The sequence below is a fragment of the Pinus tabuliformis genome, chromosome Q (genome assembly GCF_031772625.1).
Source record: "Pinus tabuliformis cultivar Carrire ecotype Pingquan chromosome Q, CPIR1, whole genome shotgun sequence".
Taxonomy (NCBI): domain Eukaryota; kingdom Viridiplantae; phylum Streptophyta; class Pinopsida; order Pinales; family Pinaceae; genus Pinus; species Pinus tabuliformis.
The window spans coordinates 484527326-484550697 of record NC_142296.1 but is presented as its reverse complement, the minus strand read 5'-3'; positions in this window follow the sequence as shown (position 1 = coordinate 484550697).

Here is a 23372-nt window from a genome sequence, read left to right as displayed (position 1 = left end):
TTGAGCATGTTTTGGGTTGAATATCTTATGAGGGCTAGATCTGAAATATTATGATCTCTTGGGAGTATGTCTAGATCTAAATAAGGCAAATCTACTGATGGATTGAGATCTCTTCGGCGCATGTTCAGATCTGTAGATATGACTGTCTGGGTTATTTCTAAAGTCTTGAAATCATCTATGCCCGAAGGTACGCAGGTACAGTGAAAGAAAAGTGCGTACATACGCAGGAACGAAGTGTTTCAGGTGCGTACATATGCAGGGACAGAAGGGTTGCAGGTGCGGAGGTCCGTAGGCAGTTCAATGGACTCAGAGTGAGGTATGCAGGCGAGCAGTTGAGCAGGGTGCGTATGTAAGCAGGCGAGCAGTTGAGCAGGGTGCATACTGTAAGCAGGCAAGCAGTTGAGCAGGATGCGTACTGTAAGCAGGCAAGCAGTTGAGCAGGGTGCTTACGTAAGCAGGCGAGCAGTTGAGCAGGGTGCTTACTTCTCTTAAAATCTTTGTTTATCATTGTTGTGTTCTGGGTTTGGTCCTATTATTGTTGAGCTGGTTACTACAGTTGATTGGGTGATTCTCTTATACTTGATCATCATTTGATGCTTATGGATCCAGTTTGAAAATTTATGAAAAGTGGTCCTTGTAAGAAAAGTAGTAGGGGGTTGTAGCTCCCTTCCAAGAGAGACTGGAAAACGAGAGAGAGTTGTAGCTCTCTGCAGGTTGCAGCCTGCGGGCTGGTAACGGACTGCACCAGTACAAAACTATTGTAAAAGGAGTTTCTAATTTGAAAGAAGATAGAGACATATTGCAGCAGGTGGTTTTCACCCACATTGGGTTTCCACCTTACATCTTGTGTTCTTTGGTGTGACTATCTGTTTTCTTTGTTCATGTTCATTATTTTATGGTACTGACATGCAAAAATAATTCAAAGAACAAATAAAGAAGATTTATTAAAAGAATTAGATAATACTGATTCACCCCCCCTCTCAGTATTATTTCCAACAATTACCACATGGATGCGAAATCTTGATGAACATATAGTTAAACTTTTATACCTTGGTTCGTTTTAGTTTCAGAGATATGGTTAAAGAAAGTTAGGGATTTTGCATGCTTCAAAACTCAGTCTTAAACAGGTGTCTCGGGGAAATTTTCCATAACTTTATCTTTGAGTATTGAATTTGAATTATGTAAAAGGAGACTAAATTTGCATGGATTTTAGTTTTTGGGTATGCGTTCTAAGGCTAAAGGTTGAAATACTGATATGTGGCATCCCGTACAAGTTCACTCTACTGGACCAGTCTATAATCAGGTCATCCTAGGAGATTTGGCATAATTTTATCTTGATGAATATAATCTCGGTCTAATTTGTGGGGTTGTAAAGAAGACACAAAGAGCTACCTCGAGATGAAATTTTAGGTATTGGGAGGCCAAAATCATGAAAATACTACGGTTTCAAGGTCATTTAGATCAACAAACTTGAAATCAAGCTCTTAAAATATGTGTATTTTTAAATTTGCATAAATTATGTTTGAAAAATCAGTTTGAAATGATTCAAAGGGAATAATGAAGCATAAATATCATTAACTGGTTCCAAAATTCCTCCCAAACAAAAAAATACTACACCCATTATACCTTTAGAAAGCTCTACTGTGATGCAGGAAGAAGAGGAAGAACTACAACATGATGTATCAAAATAACGAGACCAAGTGCAACACTCTCAAAAAGAGAAATCAAATATGAATTGGAAGAAACGATGAAGGGATTAAAAGAAAACATAAAAGAGGACATGGAAGGTTTAAAAACATACATAGAATTAAACATGGAAGGTTGGAAGGAAGGTTTGACAAAGTTGCTACAAGAAATACTTTCTAGTGGTGACAAGGTATTCCAAGAAACTCATGATGAGAACAAAAGGAATGTGAATCATGATTTTAGAGACTCATAATTTGGGTTGAAAACTAACCATATTCTAAATATCGATATGAGGAAGTTTGATGGCAATGATCCGATAACATGGATACTACAGATGGAGTAGTTCTTTGATCTACACAATGTGCAACACACATAAAATTTATGTGTTGTATATTTATATTTAGAACGCAATCAATTTTTGTTGTATCAATGGCTTTGTTCGTGTAAATGACTTGTCACTTAGAAATTTTTTATGGAGGAATTGATAACACATTATGAGGATACAAAGAAAAATAGCTTCTTTATCCAAATGGTAAATCTCAGACAAAAGGGTTCAATTACGGAGCACATTGAGAACTTCCAAAGGTTGAATATCAAGTTAACTGATATTCTATAGGAGATTTTTTCTAATGTAGTCATAGGGAATTTAAAGGCTAACATCCAAAATGAGGTTCGCCTCTTAGAACCTAAGTCATTAGAGAATGCATTCAGGTTAGTGAGAAATGTTGAAAGAAAAATGATGGCAACAATGAAGTCTACCACTCACAACTATAAAGATGTAAGTCTTGCCACTCGTAGCCTCCCACAAAGTACATGGTTGAAAACACAACAACTGGAGGAAAAAAGGGTAGAATGGTTTTCTTATAGTTGTGATATAAAATGCACTAAAGGTGATAAGTGTGTCGAGAAGAAATTTTTTTACATAGATTATAAAGAAGAGGAAGAAAAGGAACAAGAAACATCCAAAATAAGAAGATATACACTAAGAACCAAACCAGGGGTTGAAAAGGAAGAAATAAATCTCACCATATATTGTAATGCATTGGAGGGAATTACCACTCCTCAAACCCTCAAGATAGAAGGATATATCAAGAAGAAAAATATAATAGTTTTGATTCATTTGGGTAGTACCCATCATTTTATTCATTGTAAGATAGCCAAGGATTTGAATTTATTTCTATATCTAGCATAAGAGTTTCAAGTGATGGTTACAGATGGAGAAACTATAAATTACTCAAGGCGGTGCCATAATATCAATCTAACCATGGGCGAATATGTATTTAATAATCCAATGCTTTCAATTCTAATGGGTGGCGTTGATGTTGTATTAGGAGTCCAATGGTTACAATACTTGTGGACAATATCTTTTAATTTTCAAGAACTTAAATTTTTTCTAGGAAGAAAGGGAAATTTAATTAAGGGGTTTCGTAGGGAAATGTGGGAAGATAATCAACTCCAATGGCATGAAAAAACTTTTGAAGAATGAACATTGAGGGTTAATTGTAGAATAATACTCACTAGATGTTCAAACATCTAAGTCATCCATTTCTCTAGATCCTCATAGAGTCATTGACAATCATTCCAAGGTATTTGAGACCCTCAAAGGTATCCCACCTATTCACGATCATAGTCATGCTATTCACTTGATTCAAGGAAGTGTTCCCGCAAACATCATAACTTTCAGATATCCCTATCCCTAAAAGAGTGAAATTAAATATATGGTTACAAAAATTCCAGAGGTAGGTAAAATTCAACTTATCCAAAGTCATTATGTTCTCTAGTAGTATTGGTACACAAGAAGGATGACTCATGGTGTATGTTTTATGACTATAGAGAACTCAACAAGCTCACGATTAAAGATAAATTTCCCATTCCTATCATTGATTAATTGTTGGATGAATTACATGGAGAAATTTACTTTCCAAGTTAATCTTCGTTCAGTATATCACAAAATTAGAATGAATATAGAAGGCATTCTAAAAATAACATTCAGAGCTCACGAAGGTCATTATGAATTTTTTATCATGCCTTTTGGCTTTACTAATGCACCTCCCACATTTCAAGGTTTGATGAATTCCACTTTAAAACCCTTCCTTAGAAAATTTGTGTTAGTAATCTTTGATGATATACTAATCTACAACAAGTCTTGGAAATATCATGGTCAACAGGTTGAAAGGGTGATTAAACTATTGTAGGAGAAACAATTTTATGCAAAAGCCTCCAAATTTTTCTTTGCAGTATAAGAGGTGGAATACTTGGGTCATATTATATGTGATGAGGGTGCTAAGGTAGACTATAACAAAATTAAATCCATCAAGGAATGGAAAATAACCACAAACTTAAGGTATCTTTGAGGATTTCTCGGGTTGACAGGGTATTATCACAAGTTTGTTAAGAATTATGGGAAAATAGTAGCACCTCTAACAACATTAGTGAAGAGAGGTGCATTTATTTGGACTCGAGAAGAAACTAAGGCCTTTGAACATCTTAAAGAGGAAATATTCCAAGCTCTGGTCTTAGCTACACTAGAATTTACAGAATCCTTTATTGTGGAATGTGATGCCTCGGGAAATGGCATTGATGTTGTTTTAATGCAAGAAGGAAGACCCATTTCTTTTGAAAGTCATCCAGTCAAGGGAAAGGATTTACAAAAACTATTTATTATAAGGAAACGTTGGAAATACCAAACACCCTAAAGAAATGGTGCCCTTACCTAATGGGAAGACACTTCAAGGTAAAAACATATCATGACAGTCTTAAATACTTCTTGGAATGAAGATTATCTTCAAAAGATAAATACAAATGGGTCATAAAGATGTTGGATTATGACTTTGAAGTCATCTAAAAAAGGGGGAGCAAAATGTTGTCACATATGAACTCTAAAGAACGGATGAGGATGTGGAAGCATTGCTCTGTGTCATTTCTATTGTCCAACCTGATTGGGTAACTAAAGCAAGGGATGAACAGAAGAATGATGAAGAGGTGTGGACACTCATTCAAATGTTGCAAAAATATCTTAGTACATCTGATACATTTATTTGGAAAAATGATTATGTATAGTACCAAGATCACTTATATCTATGTAAGAATTCCCATCTAAGAAAAAAGGTTCTTTTGGAATTTCCCACCTCTCTTATAGGAGGGAACTTAGGATTTTTAAACATGTACCATAGGGTCAAGAAGGATTTTTTTTTTTGATGGCCTTAAATATGATATTTAGAATTTTGTGGTTGAATTTTTGAATTGCCAACAAAATAAAGTCGAGAAAATTATGACCTCGGGTCTTTTACAACCCTTAGCCATTACAAGTTAGCATTGGGAGAACATTTCAATGGATTTTATCAAAATTCTACCCATGTCCAAAGGAAAGAGTGTCACCATGGTGGTAGTTAATAAACTTACCAAGTATGCACACTTTTGTGCACTATCTCATCCTTTCAGAGGCAGTAGAATTGCGACTGCATTTGCAGAAATAGTTCAAAAGATACATGGAAACCAAAATATTATTGTAATTGAGAGACATCCCATTTTCACTATAAAAAAATTGGAAAGAATTATTTTCTTGTCTTGGTACTCAATTAGCTCATAGCTCATCTAATCATCGTTAATCTGATGGGAAAAATGTTGGAAACTAGATCACTACTATGGGGGGGTGGGGGGTGAATCAGTGGTGATGGCCTTTATATCAATTTTAAAACTTTTTTCCACAATATCAAATAGCCATGAAAATTCACAACATTAACTTAACTAAATATGAAAGAAACAATAAACTCAAAGCATAATAACCATGAGAAATATTAACACAAGCATGCACACATAAGAACAAAACGATTGCTGGTGGAAGCCCTTTCGAGAGAAAACCACCCCTGCTGCTATTACTCTAATCTAAATCTCTATTAGTCAAGAAATTTGTATTTTACATAGTTAGTTGACTTCTATCAACTTGGAGACTCGACCTCATATACAATAGGCAAAAATTCATCGACCAAGAGACTTGATACTACTGATCATCTCAAAAGACTCTATTCTCACATAGATCTATGGACTACCATCTACTAAAGGCAACCATGATTAATCGATCCTCACCCGAATCCAATTGGGCTATCCAACTATGATTGGATGGAGAAATTGTTCCTTTCATTGAAGCTTCGATATCACTTCTCCTATCTCATGAATTCACTACTCCTTTACACTATAAGGAGCTCGTTTCATAAATTTTTAGATTGGATCCAATATGATCTACTCAACAAGAATTCAACTTTGCAATCATGCTATCATCATCAAGACACCATAAAAAAAACTAAACAAAATAACACTGCAAACATGTTCTCAACACCAGCAAATTAGTGGCTCACATCCATATAAAAAATATGGCCATCCAACATCATAATCTCTGCTCCAATACTCCAAACAAAAAATCTAAACTAAATATTGAAGAACTACTTCAGAACTCTACTGCAACATTGCCTTTTCCCTCACACACTGAAGCGTCTATCCTCACAACTTGATCTGAAGCATTCTACTACTTCTTTGTAGACTTCTCACTCATACACACACACAACCAACCAACACTCATCTCCAAAAATTATGTATATAAGATGTGTTGGGTGAAATTCATCTTGGGGCTAGGATCAAGAGTGCACAAAATTGAAAAAATCAAGCCACTAACATCACTACTTGTGCACTAAATTCATTCACACCTTTTGGAGGACTTGAACAACCATTTCTGACCTTTATCAATTCATATAGAAGCCCCTAGGAATTTCCATTCCAATTTTCATCTGACTTGTGTGAGGAATGCAGAGAAAAACTCATGAAAAACTTCAGCTTCATGCACAACAAAGGCTAAACTTGATTGGAACCTTCAGTTTCTCGCACAATCCTATCTCTCAATGACTGAAGACTTTGACTCACTCTCATCAACTTTCAAGGGAGCAATTGAGGCAGAGCATAAGGGAAAATCAATGAACTTCAGTCTTTAATCTCTGCCAGCTATTTGGTCACCTTTTCCAGCTCCTCTATAAACCTCCACACCTATTTCAAGTCCAATAACACCTCTACAAGTGGATCAAATAATTCCCCCAAGTGTCACTACCTAATTTACCTAAATGGCCAATAAACAAGGTGTGAAAGCATTCCAACAAGTCCTCCACTTCTCCAACAAACATTTGCTCAAGATGCAACACCTCTGATAGACCTCTGTAGCTCCTTTGCAACATCATCATCATCATGATTCCAACCAATAACTGTAACAAGTCATGTCCATGAGTATAAGCATGAAGACCTAGTTTCCAACTCACCTACAAGACATTCTACAAGGTTGACATCAATGCCAACATACACAAGATGCAACTACACAAGCCATAATTCCAATAATCTACCCCTTGGCATTGATGCTAACCTCAGACAACCTCCAATAAAAATCTTTTTCTCTCACTCCCCCTTTGCCATCAATGGAAAAGTGACAACCCCATATAATGAGCCAACAAAAAAATAGATACAAGTATTAAAGCATGTGACCTCCAAATAGCTGAAGAATTATAGATATGAACCAATGATCATACTCTCCACTTTAGTAGTAGTAATAAACACATATAACCAATTTAAATTCAGAGCAATATATATAATCAAACTCCTCTAGCACCAGTAGTAATATTTCAACATGAGGAAACCATACAAGCATCATATGGGCACAATAAAAAACCATGCACATAATATGCACATCAAAGCATTAATTGATATCTCCATAAAGCAACGACATAGTAGCAACAATAATGACCGTCATCAAGCTCTCTGCTCATAACATGAGGCTAAGAACCTCACAATCATAGAATAACATGAGGCACACCATGAGCACCTTGAAGCGGATCATAATGGCAACAATGATGGCTGATGTAAACAATAGAAAATAGATGCTACCAATCAACATGTGCCATCTCCAACATCATCTCCATCCTGAAGTGAACCACTTTCGCTACAACATTGCTTCCTTGCCAAAGGAGAGAAGTAAAAAGTGTACAAAGAATCCACATGACCATGATTATATGACATAAACATTACAATTACATTGTTTTCGTAGTGTCATAACACCACTGTTGGAAATAACACTGAGAGGGGGGGTGAATCAGTATTAGCAAATCAAACACTTTTTCATTTTCATACTCAAATACATATACACTACTTCAGTTAAGGGAACCCATGTGTAAACGCAACTATGTTTAATGAAACTAGTGTATATCCGGTAAACTTATGATTCAGTTAATCCATCATATGTTGATCTTTAATTAGTGCATCAGAACTTCATTAACCATATAACCAATAAACAGGTGTAGTAAAACAGAACATATCATCACACATAAGAAACACACATGAACACCATGATATAAGGTGGAAACCCAATGCGGGACAAAAACCACCTGCTACTGTTTTCTTTAATATAAGAAAAACCTGTTTACAATCTTATACTGGCGTAGACTCATACTAGTATGCAGGCACCCACCTGTGGAAGGCTACTACCATCTCTCATTCTCCAGGTTCTACTGGAAGGGAGCTCCAACCCCCTGGCTCTTGTACTAGCCGATATATTTACTAATATGTAGGCGTTGGGCTATAGAAGACTACCACCCTCTCTTTTCTTCAAGGGACCACATTTCATAAATTTTCATACTGGATCGATCAATAACATCAAAGCACAAAATCAATCACCACTGCAATACAACCATCAACCACATCTACAGAATCAATCTTTGAATCACCCAACAACTAAATCACTGAAACCCTCTCATCAACACAGTCACCAAAACATAGAGTAGAACCCAGAACTCTGCAACGACAACCAGATCCAATCTGCAACTTGAAATATCATACTTCAAATAGTATACGTGACTCTAATGAGATGAACCTGCGAGTATATGCACTTTTACCAAAGAGAACCCACGTACACATCTACAAATATTAACTCAGAACTTTGTAGCTATATGAGACATCAGTCATACACAGATCATAACATTTATACAATAAAACATGCGTCAATAATTCAGATCTATTCTATCCATGATCAAACAAAAAAATGATAATACATTCCAAGCCTTATGATCCCGATCCATCATCCATCTTCAACCACATAGGTGCATGTTTGGTTCAGATCAAGCTAAGCATCACAAACCCATAACATGCATACTACATCTAACATTTCATTAGATATTCAATACTTGCACACTTGCTATTTGGCCTAATGATCTTCTCCTACTTATATAGGTTTAGGCCTCTCTCAATACCATGGTCCAAAACCATGTAGGATCAATACCTTGGACCCAATACCTGGGGTCAATACCTCAGACCAAATACCATTAGTCAATGCCAAAATACCATGGACCAAATACCACGGACCAAAACCATGGTTTCCAACATGTACACGCCTTTCCTATTATGAAACTACATGTGTACATATACGTGACTTTAATACATCAAACCTACGTGTATACGCTACTTTGTCACAGTGAACCTACGTATACCTCTCTCTGATCATTAATTATTTTCTCTTGACTTGCTGCATTATGATCTATCACCTGAGTGAGTTGCCATCAAGGACAACACCTGTATCATACCTATATCATAATGCCAACAATCTCCCCCTTTGGACTTGATGGCAACAACCATACCAAGTAACTCTCCCCCTTTGACATCAAGGGCAAAGGGTGGACCAAGATATTCTCTTCCTTGATATACATTCTGTTGTCCATACTCCCCCTGAGTACATGCTGAAGTTTCTGATTTAGCTCTCCCTTTTTACATGCCAAGATGTACCAATCTGTCCATGCTCCCCCTAAGCACATGCAAGGTCTTTATAAAAAAGACCAACAATCTAATCAAGACCATGATAGTCATCAGGAACTATCATACACCATATATGATCTGCACCATAAGAATTAGCATCCAGGCCTGTAACCTGCAATACCATTCTTTTGATCAACCAGCAAGATGTATCATTTAGCCAGATAAGCATCATCACAGAAGACTTCTAACCATAATGCCAACAACGCAATATTTGAAGTATATGCTCCCCCTGAACCAGTGCCATGCCATCATCAAACATAGCACATAAATGACTGAACCATATCAAACTTCTGTACTGCTGCTTTTCATCAAAACATCATGTACGTGACTATGACGTGTTTAACTCACATATATACATGACTTTTCTTCATGAAACTTGCGTATGAGATTTAGAACACTAATGTTCCACACTTTCAGCTTCCTCTAAGACTGTGATGTCTGTATATTTTGCTATGCCACATCTTTCTAGCTGTACTTCCTTTTTCTTCTATATCTTCAACTGATCCAGGTGGATGTTGGTGGCCACCCACCTATCCCATTTGGACCCCCAAAACTGTCTCTTTCAGTTTTTCAGTTTCCTTAATTATAACGCAGTTTAGTATTTTTAGCAGTTTTTTGGGTCCTAAACTTCCAGAGCCGTTTTGAGGCCATAAACGACGTTTTTTTGGAAATCTAAATAAAAAATCATCTTTTTCGTCGTAGTCCTCGGAGATATCTTTCCAACGAGCTATCATGCACGTCAAATGGAGATCGCATGCCAAAGTTACGACCTCGGGAAGTTGATGTACCAATTTACCCAAACGGGGCCCATAGTTTGGCATTTCATCTTCTAGGGTTATGTTTTGGAATGTTAAGGGTTTTCCATTGTTTCTCAATAATAAATAGGCCTTCGAGCCTCATTGTAAAGACAGTTCAAAACAGTTCAGAGGCACGTAGCCAACACATCTCTTCTCAGAGATAAGCTACCATCACCCTAGCTGGGTTATTTCTATTTGTAAGCATATTTCAGTATTCTCCATTAATGAAATGAAGTATTATTTCCGCTGCATATTTGTTTTTATGGTTATCGCATCTCTGTATTTATGGTTATCTCTGTAATCTATTGCGTTCCTGCTTAAATCCGGATCAGTGCTATCAGAGCGGTCTGCTTTTTCTCTGTTTTTCTTTGCATGTCCCCAACGAGGTCGGGATATAAGGAGTTAGGCCTTGAATTGGTCGAACCTTTGCAAGACCAGCCTCACAAATCTCGACGACCTCCCATGGCAGATGAGAAGAAAGATGAGGGGGCAGGAGATCCTATTAGAATCTTGCTCGAAGAAGCCCTCGAGCGGCAAAGGAATGCGATGATGGATAGCTTTGCGCAGATCCTTCAGTGGCTACCTAGAGGCGACGCATCGGCTTCCAACAGCTACTCTGGAAACGCCACACCGTTTAAGGTACAAGTTAATTTTGAAATCCCCATCTTCGAGGGTCAAATAGAAGTAGATGCCGTAGATAAATGGTTAAATCTGCTAGATGGGTATTTTTCTGTTCATAAATTTTCAAGTCGGGAAAAGATTGTTTTCGCTCTTCTCAAAGCAGCCCACCACGTCAAGGACTAGTGGGAAACATACTGCGAGCAGAAGGATGAAAGTACAGGCTCACTATTTTCAACCACCCCCACTTGGAATGACTTATGGGATGCCATCAAGGAGCAATACTACCCTGTCAAAAGCTATGACGACAAATACATCAAATGGACCACACTGCGGCAGGGATGAGACCAAGGTGTACCAAAGTTCACAAATATTTTTCATACCCTTCGCACACAGTTTGGTATCAAAGATTCTGAGCTGCATCTGGTACTTAAATACCGCAGTTGCCTACACAGATACATCCAGGAAGAGATGGAGTTATTGAACATCTCCTCACTCGGCACAGCATACCCATACACTGTCAAAATCGAGAAAAAGTTCAAACAGAAGAAGCGAGACTTTGGATCTGCAAATCCGAAGCCCAAAGGACAAAGCCAAGGCGGGGTGACCCAAGACAACCCCTCTAAGCTACAAGAAAAGAACAACACCATGAAGCCGAAGAAGGACACAGGAAAGTGGTGTGAGTTCCACAAGAGTCCCACTCATAACACAAGTGAGTGTCGGACCAAGCAATCGCTGGTGGCCGAGTTGAAGGCTTCCGAATCAGATGCATGTTCTGACTCTGGGCCGGAACCCGACAAGGGGGATGGCAAAGGGAAGCAAATCATTGATGCGGATCCTAGTGCCACTGTTGCCACTGCCAAGATCCAGAAGAATGAGCCTGAAGAGCCAGAGGAGGGGGAACGTCCTTTCCACTCAAAGATGTGGGTGAAGGGTTTGCCGCTGCAATTCATTGTCGATAGTGGCAGCCAAAAGAACCTCGTTTCAGCAGAGGTCGTGAAGCGGTTGGGCCTACACCCTACACCACACCCACAACCGTACAGTATCAGGTGGCTTCATGAAGGACGAGATCTCAAAGTTCACCAGCAGTGCCGCCTTCCCTACAGCATCAAGCCCTTCATAGATGAGGTCTTGTGTGATGTTACACCTCTGGATGTTTGTGATATACTATTAGGCCAACCATACTTGTTGAGGCAACATGCTATGTATGAGTCAAGGCCTCGCGCTGTCATTGTTTCTTTGGATAATTCATTATACAGGATAACAGAGGTAACTCCATCTACCACCACCTCTTTGATCACTGCTAAGAAAGGCAGCAAGCTCATCTCACAGACTAGGAAATTTATTTTCTGTCTGGTTCGCTCCCAAAGTAAGGGGAAGATCGCTGCTACATACATGACCCCCGCAAAGGGTTCCTCCACGCAGAAGCAGCAACATAGGGATACAGTCATGACAGAACACAGGAACAACTTCTCCTTACCCAGAGGGATACCACACAAGTTTTAGGTGGGTGAAAAGGTTTGGTTACATCTGCAGAGAGAACGCCTTACCAGAACCCATCAGAAACTCAGACCGCTTCGACATGGTCCTTACACCAGTAACAAGGTTGTGGGCAACAATGATTTTATGCACAACATTCCTCCATTCCTTCGCTTGCACTGATTGTTCAATGTGGACCATCGCCGACCATGCTTCCCACCATTTCTGGACACATCAGAGATTGCAAAACAGCTCACTGGAGACCCAGCTCGGCAGAAGCTTCCTCATCTCAAGGAGGAACTCAACGCAATGGGGACCATTGATTCCTAAGGGGGGAGGAATGATCCAGGTGGATGTTGGTGGCCACCCACCTATCCCATTTGGACCCCCACAACTGTCTCTTTCAGTTTTTCAATTTCCTTAATTATAGCGCAGTTTACTATTTTTCGCAGTTTTTCGGGTCCTAAACTTCCGGAGCCATTTTGAGGCCCTAAACAAATTTTTTTGGGAAATCTAGATGAAAAATCATCCTTTTCATCGTAGTCCTCGAAGAGATCTTTCCAACGGGCTATCATGCGCGTCAAACGGAGATCGTATGCCAAAGTTACGACCCCGGGAAGTTGATGTACCAATTTACCCAAACGGGGTCCATAGTTTGGCGTTTCATCTTCTAGGGTTAGGTTTTGGAATGTTAATGCTTTTCCATTGTTTCTCAATAACAAATAGGCCTTCGAGCCTCATTGTAAAGACAGTTCGAAACAGTTCAGAGGCATGTAGCTGACACATCTCTTCTCAGAGATAAGCTACCATCGCCCTTGATGGGTTATTTCTATTTGTAAGCATATTTCAGTATTCTCCATTAATGAAATGAAGTATTATTTCCGTTGCATCTCTGTTTTTATGGTTATCGCATCTCTGTAATTATGGTTATCTCTGTAATCTATTGCGTTCCTGCTTAAATCCGGATCATCAACTGTGGTGATGTTTTCTCCTTTTGGTATGGTGCCCAAAATCTTATCCTACATTCCTTTGCTATATGTCCAAGCTTCTACATGCATAAAATCTTACATGTTTCATATTCCTCCTATAGCAGTCAATGGCTTTATGACCAAACATATTGTAAGAAAAACAATATCCCTTGAAGTACCTAGACTGTGATGATCTTTCTATGTGACAGTCTTGAAACATTCTACTTCTGCATCTGGCTGCAACATGTCCAAGATTATGACATACATAACATTCAATGTCATTCATCAGAGGAAATAAATGTCTATCACTTCCACAGTTAGGAGCAAAAGATTTTCTTTGAGGAATTTCTTTCCTTGGTTGTTGATGGGGTTGTCCTCTCATCTCCTTGTTGAGAATTTCAGATTTCTCATTAGAGTTCCTTGCCTCACCTTGTGAGCTAGATTCACCTTCAACAGATTCATAAAAACCAAGACTAGTTTTGATAGCAGGCGACCTTTGACTACTAAGAATATCATCCAAAATATTAGTACTGTCTTGAAATCATAATAGTTTATCCTTTTCTTCTAATTTACCTTTTGATATATTTACCTCAACCTGATGTTTTTTTTCCTCTTCTAGACATTGCTTCTTCAAAATTTCTTCAAACTTTCTTCCTTCTTCCACTTGTTGCCTCAGTTTGAGAATCTCTTTTTCTTGTTCTTCATTCAACTCTTGCAGCATTTGACGAACTCTGAAGGCACATTCCAGCTGAGCTTTTAAGCTAATAATTTCTTCTTTGAGGTCTTTCTCTCTTTTGCTAAATAGATCTTATTGATATATGATTTTATCTGATGCTTCATTTGCTTGTTCATCTTCAATTTCAGGTGATTCATAATCTGAATGCTTGCTTCCACCTAATGTGAAGCAATCCCTATTCCTTTGAGTTGTCTTCTTCTTCTAACGCGATTTCTTTCCCATTGTTCTATGGATCTACTTCAAGCAATCAAGCTTCTACCAAAGGACTTGCTCTAATACCAATTGTTGGAAATAATACGAGGGGGGTGAATCGGTATTAACAAATCAAAAACTTTTTCATTTTCATACTCAGATAAATATATGCTACCTCGGTTAAGGGAACCCGTGTATACACGCAACTTTGTTTAATGAAACTAGCATATATCCAGTAAACTTATGATTCAGTTAATCCATCATATGTTGATCTTTAATTACTGCATCAGAACTTCATTAACCATATAACCAGTAAATAGGTGCAGTAAAATAGAACAGATCATCACACATAAGAAACACACATGAACACCATGATATAAGGTGGAAACCTAATGCAGGACAAAAACCACCTGTTGCTATTTTCTTTAATATAAGAAAAACCTGTTTACAATCTTGTACTAGCATAGACTCATACCAATACATAGGCACCCACCTGTGGAAGGCTACTACCTTCTCTCATTCTCTAGCTTCTACTGGAAGGGAGCTCCAACCCCCTGGCTCTTGTACTAGCTGATATATTTACTAGTACATAGGCATCGGCCTACAGAAGGCTACCACCCTCTCTTTTCTTCCAGGGTCCACATTTCGTAAATTTTCATACTGGATCGATCAATAACATCAAAGCACAAAATCAATCACCACTGCAATACAACCATCAACCACATCTACATCATCAATCTTTGAATCACCCAACAACTGAATCACTGAAACCCTCTCATCAACACAGTCACCAAAACATAGAGCAGAACCCAGAACTCTGCAACAACAACCAGATCCAATTTGCAACTTGAAATATCATACTTCAAATAGTATGCGGGACTCTAATGAGCCAAACTTGCGAGTATACGCACTTTTACCAAAGAGAACCCGCGTACACATCTGCAAATATTAACTTAGAACTTTGGAGCTATACCAGACATCAGTCATACCCAGATCATAACATTTATACAATAAGACATGCCTCAATAATTCAGATCTATTCTATCCATGATCAAACCACAAAATGATAATACATTCCAAGCCTTATGATCCCGATCTATCATACATCTTCAACCGCATAGGTGCATGCTTGGTTCAAATCAAGCTAAGCATCACAAACCCATAACCTGCATACTACATCTCACATTTCATTAGATATTCAATACTTGCACACTTGCTATTTGGCCTAAGGATCTTCTCCTACTTATATAGGTTTAGGCCTCTCTCAATACCATGGTCCAAAACCATGTAGGACCAATACCTTGGACCCAATACCTGGGGTCAATACCTTGGACCAAATACCATGGGTCAATGCCAAAATACCATGGACCAAATACCACAGACCAAAACCATGGTTTCCAACATGTACACGCCTTTCCTTCTGTGAAACTACGTGTGTACGTATATGCGCCTTTAATACATCGAACCTACGTGTATACGCTACTTTGTCACAATGAACCTGAGTATACCTCTCTTTGATCATTAACTCTTTGCTCTTGACCTGCTGCACCTGTCATATAAGTGAGTTGCCATCAAGGACAACACCTGTATCATAATGCCAACAACCTCATATATGACTTTATATGACCGTAACATGACCTCATGGCTCATGACTATAGGACCTAATGATACATAAAATACAAGTACATGGCTCCATGAGCATTTTACATAGATCTATGAATATCAATAAATACATGGATACCATGATCAACTTCCATGGACCAATGACACAAATACATAACATATCATGATTTTTACATCAACATTATCCCATACATGTGGCTAGAAAATAACTCCATGAAACTCGTCCATAACATGTCTATCAACATAATGACTCAAACCACTAATGAATGGACCCTCTACCAATATAAAATGATGAATTAATGATGAGTACATGACTATAATAAACTGCATACAACAACCTATACATGGATAGTCCATGTCAAGTTACATATGCATGTCATTGCCACATTGTCTCCATGCTAGGATAGTTGAAAGATGATCAATCAATGCTGCAACAAGGCTATTATACATATATTTTCCACTCATACACAATAAATACATCAGCTACAAAAATAATGAGTGAAAAGAAATAACCATAAAGAACAAGCCTTGAAAAACATAGCTCCCCCTGAGCATAATATACCTCATGAGCATGTTGATCCTGTGGACCTAAATATGCATGGTTGAACTAGATCAAAAAATGATTGTTGTTGGTATTACTCAAGCAACCAATGCTCCCCCTAAAACCATGCTAGTCTCATGCATATTGTTGCAGTCAAATAGATCTAACATGCAAGAATAGAATGCAATAGGGGTTGATATCTCCTACTCTAAATCTGATGAGGAAGATTACTCCCTTGGTTTCTTCTTACTCTTCACTCTTCCCTTCAACACATACACCTTATGCAGTGTCTTAACTCCCTTGGCAATCACTCTTTTTTATCCTTCTTTCTGAATGATGCAACCTTTTGAGTTGAATATCACTTCCTTTCCTCTATCAACCATTTGGATCACACTCAAAATATTATGCCTTAGAATTTTAATAAGCCAAACATCACATGCATTTGTCCTCTTCTCACCAAGATTGGTTTTACCTCCTCCCAACACTCTTGTTGTTTCATTTCCTTCAAACTCAACTCGACGAATCTTGGTTCTATTAAGAAAATAAAATTTTCTCCTATATCCTGACATATGATGTAAGCATCCACTATCAATATACCATATTTCATCCTCATCACATGAACAAAGTGCAATGCCACATCTTCCTAGTTATTTCTCCTTCTTCCACATGTTCCTTGGTTGGTTCCTTGGTTGCACATTCTCTCTTGACTGCTACTTTTGCAGAAATGGCCTTAATGATCTAGGCATCTTAAATCCTTGGCTATGTGCCTAAAATTATGACACACATAATACTTTGTATTTCCAAGATATGTATCCAAATTATCTACTCGTTTTATGCTCATATTGGACCTCCATCTTCTCACGCTAAATCTGCAGTCAATGGCTTTATGCCCAAACATGTTACAAGAAAAATAATTACCATTGAAAGAAGTTGTATACCTAAATGTAGGTCCTCTTATTCGTTTATCATACTGCTGCATGGATGTATGCATTATCCTCCTACAATAATTTTCCACATGACCGAAATTGTGACAGTTGAAACACTTGATATCGTCCATCAAGGAAAGGAGTTTTGTTTTCTCCTCTCAAATATTCCACCATCAATCCTAGGAGTGAATGGTCTCCTTGGTTTTCCTCTTTACTGCTGCTGGTGGATCTAGTTTCTCTCTCCTTTCTCACTCGTCACATTCTTTATTGCATGCTTCTTTGGATTTGTTTTGTTATTCTATCCTGCATGCAAACATGTGTCACCCTTTTGAATATTGTTGCTAGATATGTTCACTGCTATGGTTCTCTTCAGTTTCTCCAACTATTGTTTCTTTTCTTGAAGCTCCTTTCTCAATTTGTCAATCACAACTTCAAGTGCTTCAACATAATCCTTCCTATATTTTTTCTTGTTGCAATTGACCTCTTCTATTCTTTTTTATTTGACTAGATGTGTCCTCAAGGTAGTGATTCCTTCTTTGAGACTTCTCTCATTTTCATCACAAACCTGCATTTTATTCTCATTCTCCTTGCATACATTTATTAGTCTACCAATCTAATTAGAAAATTTTTCAATAACAACCATGGCAGATTCATATTCAGCCTTAAGGAGCATATAATGACGATCATCAATTTCTTCACTAACCATATCTAAATTATTATCACAATTGCTATTAAAAGTATAACTCAAAAGTAAATCAATGTGGCTTATACCTTCATATCTATTGTACTTTTGCACAGTTAGTTTAACTAGAGATTACTTCTTCATGGATCTCTTCTTCTTCTTCTTATTTTTTTTTCTCTTCTCAATCTCTTCATCATTGCTTCTGCAACTTGCTCCAAATAACATATGAAATCCATCCCGAGTCTCCTTGGCATATTTTAAATCTGCAACTTTGTCCAAATCTGCATTATGGAGATTTTCGAGAATAATTCACTTTTCTTGAGAATTTAACTTCTTTTCTTTAGATGAAGGAAAATAATCATCTTATCCTTCACAAACCAAATTCCACAAGTTATATCCATAAGAAAATAACTTATACTTCACACTTTATTTCCATACCTTGAAATTTGGAGCAGTGCGAACCAGTATTCCTTCAGAATTCATTATGAAAAAAATGCAAGTTTCTCCAAAGAAACCCCAGATCTACTCTCCAACGATCAAGCTGGAACTAAGAGCCCTGCTCTGATACCGATTGTTGGAAACTAAATCACTACTGAGAGGGGGGTGAATCAATAGTGATGGCTTCTATATTAACTTTAAACTTTTTTCCACAATATCAAATAGCCATGCACATTCACAACATTAGCTTAATTGAATAAGAAAGAAGAAATAAACTCAAAGAATAATAACCATGAGAAATATCAAAACAAGCATGCACACATACGAACACAAGTATTTCTGGTGGAAACCTTTTCGAGAGAAAACCACCACTGTTGTTGTTGTCTTCTCTGAAACTCGATTAATTAAGCAATTTGTCTTTTACATAGTTAGCTGACTCCGGTAAGCTTGGAGACTCAACCTCATATACAATAGGCCAAGATCGATCGACTAGGAGACTCGATACTACTGATCATATTGGAAGACTTTGTTCTCACATGGATCTACAGACTACCATCTGCTGAAGCCCACCACGATCAATCGATCCTCCCCCAACTCCAATTGGACTATCCAACTCTGATTGGATGGAGAAACCATTCCTTTCACTGAAGCTTCAATATCACAACTCCTCTCTCATGAAGTTACTTCTCCTTGAAACTATGTACACCTCATTTCATAAATTTTTAGACTGGATCCAAGATGCTCTGCCCAATAAATTCATCTATGAAATCATGCTCTTAGTAATAAGACACCATTAATAAACTAAAAAAAATACCACCACAAACATGCTCTCAACACCAAAAAAATAATGGCTCACATCCATAAAAAACTATGGCCATCCAACATCATAATATTTTCTCCAATCCACCAAACAAAAACTCTAAGTTGAAAACTGAAGAACTACAAAATATACTGCAACACTACCATTTCCCTCACACACTGAGGCATCTATCCTCACAAATTTATCTAAAGCGTTATACTACTTCTATACATCCTTCTCACTCATACATACACACAACCACCCAACACTCAACTCCAAAAAATATGTATATAAAATGTCTTGGTCATAACTCATCTTGGGGCTGGGATCAAGAGTTTATGAAATTGAAAAAAGTAAGCCGCTAACATCACTACTTGTGAACTAAATGCATTCACACCTTTTGGAGGAATTAATCAACCATTTCTATACTTTCGGGATTCATATAGAGAACCCTGGGAATTTCCATGCAAAGTTTCATTCGACTTGCATGAGGAATGCAGAGAAATACTTGTGAAAATCCTCAGTTGCATGCATAAAAAAGGATAAAATTGACTAGAATCCTCCTTCACTCACACATGCCTATCTCCCATCATCTGCAGACTTTCAGTCGCTCTCATGAGCCTACAAGGGAGTGACTGAGGCATAGCATAAGGAAAAACCAATGAAGTTCAGTCATGAACCCCTACCAACTATTTGGTCACCTTCTCTAGCTCCTCTACAAACCTCCACACCTGTGCTAAGTCCAATAACACCTCTACAATTGGATCAAATAATTATACCAAGTGTCACTACCAAATTGGCCTAAACGGAAAACAAACAAGGTTAGCAATGGTGCCCACAAGTCCTCCACTTCTCTAAGAAAGTTCTGCTCAAGCTACAATACCTATGTTAGACCTATGTAGCACCTATACAACATCACCATCATCATGATTCCAACCAATCATTGCAATAAGCTGTCTACATGAGTATAAGCATGAAGACCTGAATGAATGCCTAGTTTCCAACTCACCTACAAGGCATGCTACAAGGTTGACATAAATTACAACACACACAAGTTGCAACTACACAAGCCATAATGCCAAAAAAACTAAGATAGTGAATAATTATTTGGAAGGATATATTCATTTCTTTGTATATGATAAACAAACACAATCATTCAAGTGGTTAAATCTAGTAGAATGGTGGTATAACACTTCCTACCATACCGCAAGAAAAATGACCCCATTTATGATACTTTATGGATATCATCCACCGTAAATCACGTCAACTCAAAGAGACAATCCTAAGTTCAAGAAGTGGAAGATAACATCAAGCATCAACAACAAGTTCTCCAACTCTTAAAGGAGAAATTGACTCTGGCACAAAATCAAATAAAATAATAAGAATATAGACTCACAATGAAAGAAATTTTGAATTGGGTGATTGGGTATTTTTACGGCTACAATTATAGAAAAATATATTGCTTAAGCAAGCTAAAAATGATAATAAATTATCACCCAATTATTATGGCCCTTGCAATGTGTTGCAAAAGAATGGTACTATGCCATACACATTGTAGTTGTCTTCATATTCATGAGTACACCTAGTTTTCCATATTTCATGCTTAAAGAAGTTTATAGGTGAACATCTCCAAGTTCAAACTATATTTCCAAAACTTGACGAGGAAGGAAAAAACATATTGGAGCCTAAAGAAATCATGGAATTAAAAACATTATAGCTATGTAATCGATAAATTTCAAAGTATCTTATTAAGTGGAAGAACTTACCTACTAAAGATTCCACATAGAAGGATGAGTATTTTATACAAAAGCATCCATAACTACTTAAGCATTGAGGACAACATTTTTTTCAATGAGGGGCATGTTAGGTCCCTATAATACTAGTGTAGACCCTATATTGTTATTGTTGTTCCCCATAGAAGCACACTATTGTTATTTTTGTGCCCTTACATTATTATTTTTATGTGAGACCTAATTATATTTTTATCCTTTTGACTCCTATATATACCAAGGAGGTATTTTCATTTGAATCATCCAAGAATTGTTCATTTATGTCATGTAAAAGGAGGTTTCCGCCTCGAAGTGGCTTATTTTCAAGTTGTTGATCTATCGTTTCTTATGTTTTTGTATTTTTTTTATTTGGATACATAACACATTGCATAGTACATGAAGAGTTTTGGGTTTAATATTATAGAATAAATTAAAGAGAATCTAAAGGAAGGGCATGAAAAGGAAGAAGTATCTAGCAAACCAAATGTCTCAAAAGAACCACATGTTGAAGAATAAAATAAATAATATGTAATAGCTAAGGTTACTATATATCTCCATTTGCACCACTCAGATAAAAACTAATAGTAATGACAAGGGCATGGGTATTAGAAAAATTACTATAAATCAACATGGAATCAGAAAGGAATTTGGCATGGATGCACAAGGAGGACTAAAATAAATGTATGTGAATATAAAATTCTTGTAGTGATGACATGGGTCCTGAGAGGAAGAAAAAATCAAGATTGAGGGAAAGCTATAGATGGAATGCATGTCCACATTTAACTAGGATGGATGAATATTTCTACATAGTAACAATTGGCCACATTACTTTGTTGGTCATATTATATGGCTTCTTCCCATGTTTTGAGGACAAACATGCTAAGTGTGGGTGGAATGCAATATGAATATGAAGGATATTATGGGGTACTTAGGAATGTACCTAAGGGGATAACGAATATAATATTTTCATTATACGTTAATCAAACCACTATGTAATCAAAAGAAAATCATGTAAAAATATAGTGTATTTGGTGTAAGATCTTCGGGATATTCATGAGAAAGTATAAATATATATGTGTATCATTGTATTGAAGGCGTGTTGAATTGTATTTCCTTTTTGCAAGCATCCCTTATGGAGTCATTCCCTCCATAAGAAATATTTGATCATGTTACCATACCTTAAGGGTTCTCTCAATATTATTATGCTATTTACAGTGAATGTTTTGGATACCTTTGGTGTTTTAGGGTTTATATTGAAAGTTTTATGGTGTATTCCCTCATATATATTTGAATTTTTACTACATGATAGGAGGTATTAAGTGAGAATATGTTTGGGATATTTATATTGATATGTATTCTCCCTATGTTAAATGAGTTTTGACGCTCTAACTTTTAATTGCTTCCTAAAATTCTATTCACCATCATATTATGTTCTCTAAAAACATGTCAAGGGTTGTCTTTGTTGAATTTATTTCCATAAACATGATTTGATGTAGGGCTAAATGAGGTTAGGATATATAGTATGTATCCTTTCAAGCCCTTTGATCCATTATATTATTATCTTTGAAGTAGCATACACCTATAGGCATTCAATATATTATGCCACCACAATCCTAGGTAAGGGAGCCAAATCATGTATCTAAACATGATTATTTGTACCCATTTATAAACCAACATTGAAGGAAACACCCTTGTATTTAATAAGAAAGAAAAATCCCCCCTACACAATATAATTCAGGATTTCCTTGGCTTGCTCTATTAAAGAATCTAAAAGAATTTGCTTAATCTTAAGAGATCCTATGTGCCTCATAAATTAATACCTTGGAGCCATCTTAATTCCATCACAAATAGATTCATTTTACAATAAACTTGTAAGGGAGAGAGAGTTTTCCCTTGAAAAGGGATAACATTTATACTAATCTAGATAACCTAGGAAACCGCACATGATTCAAGTTCCTTGTGATCAACTACAATTGATTATTTTTCATACCTTTAACAATCCTTCAATTAGATATCTCACCCCCAAAGGACCAATGATTTCCTCCAGATAAAATAAAATCTTCCCTCAACAATTCTTTTCAAAAGGACAAGAATGTTTTCTCCATCATTATTGCATACGACACATAAACTTGGCCATTTATAAACCTTATTTTGAAGAGATGACTATAAGAAGTTCCTACATTTAGATCTCAATATCAAAATACTTATAATAATATTGGAATCCATAACCTTTTAAGCCATCAAAACTATCAAGATTTAGTAAAAATGCTCTGGATTCTTGT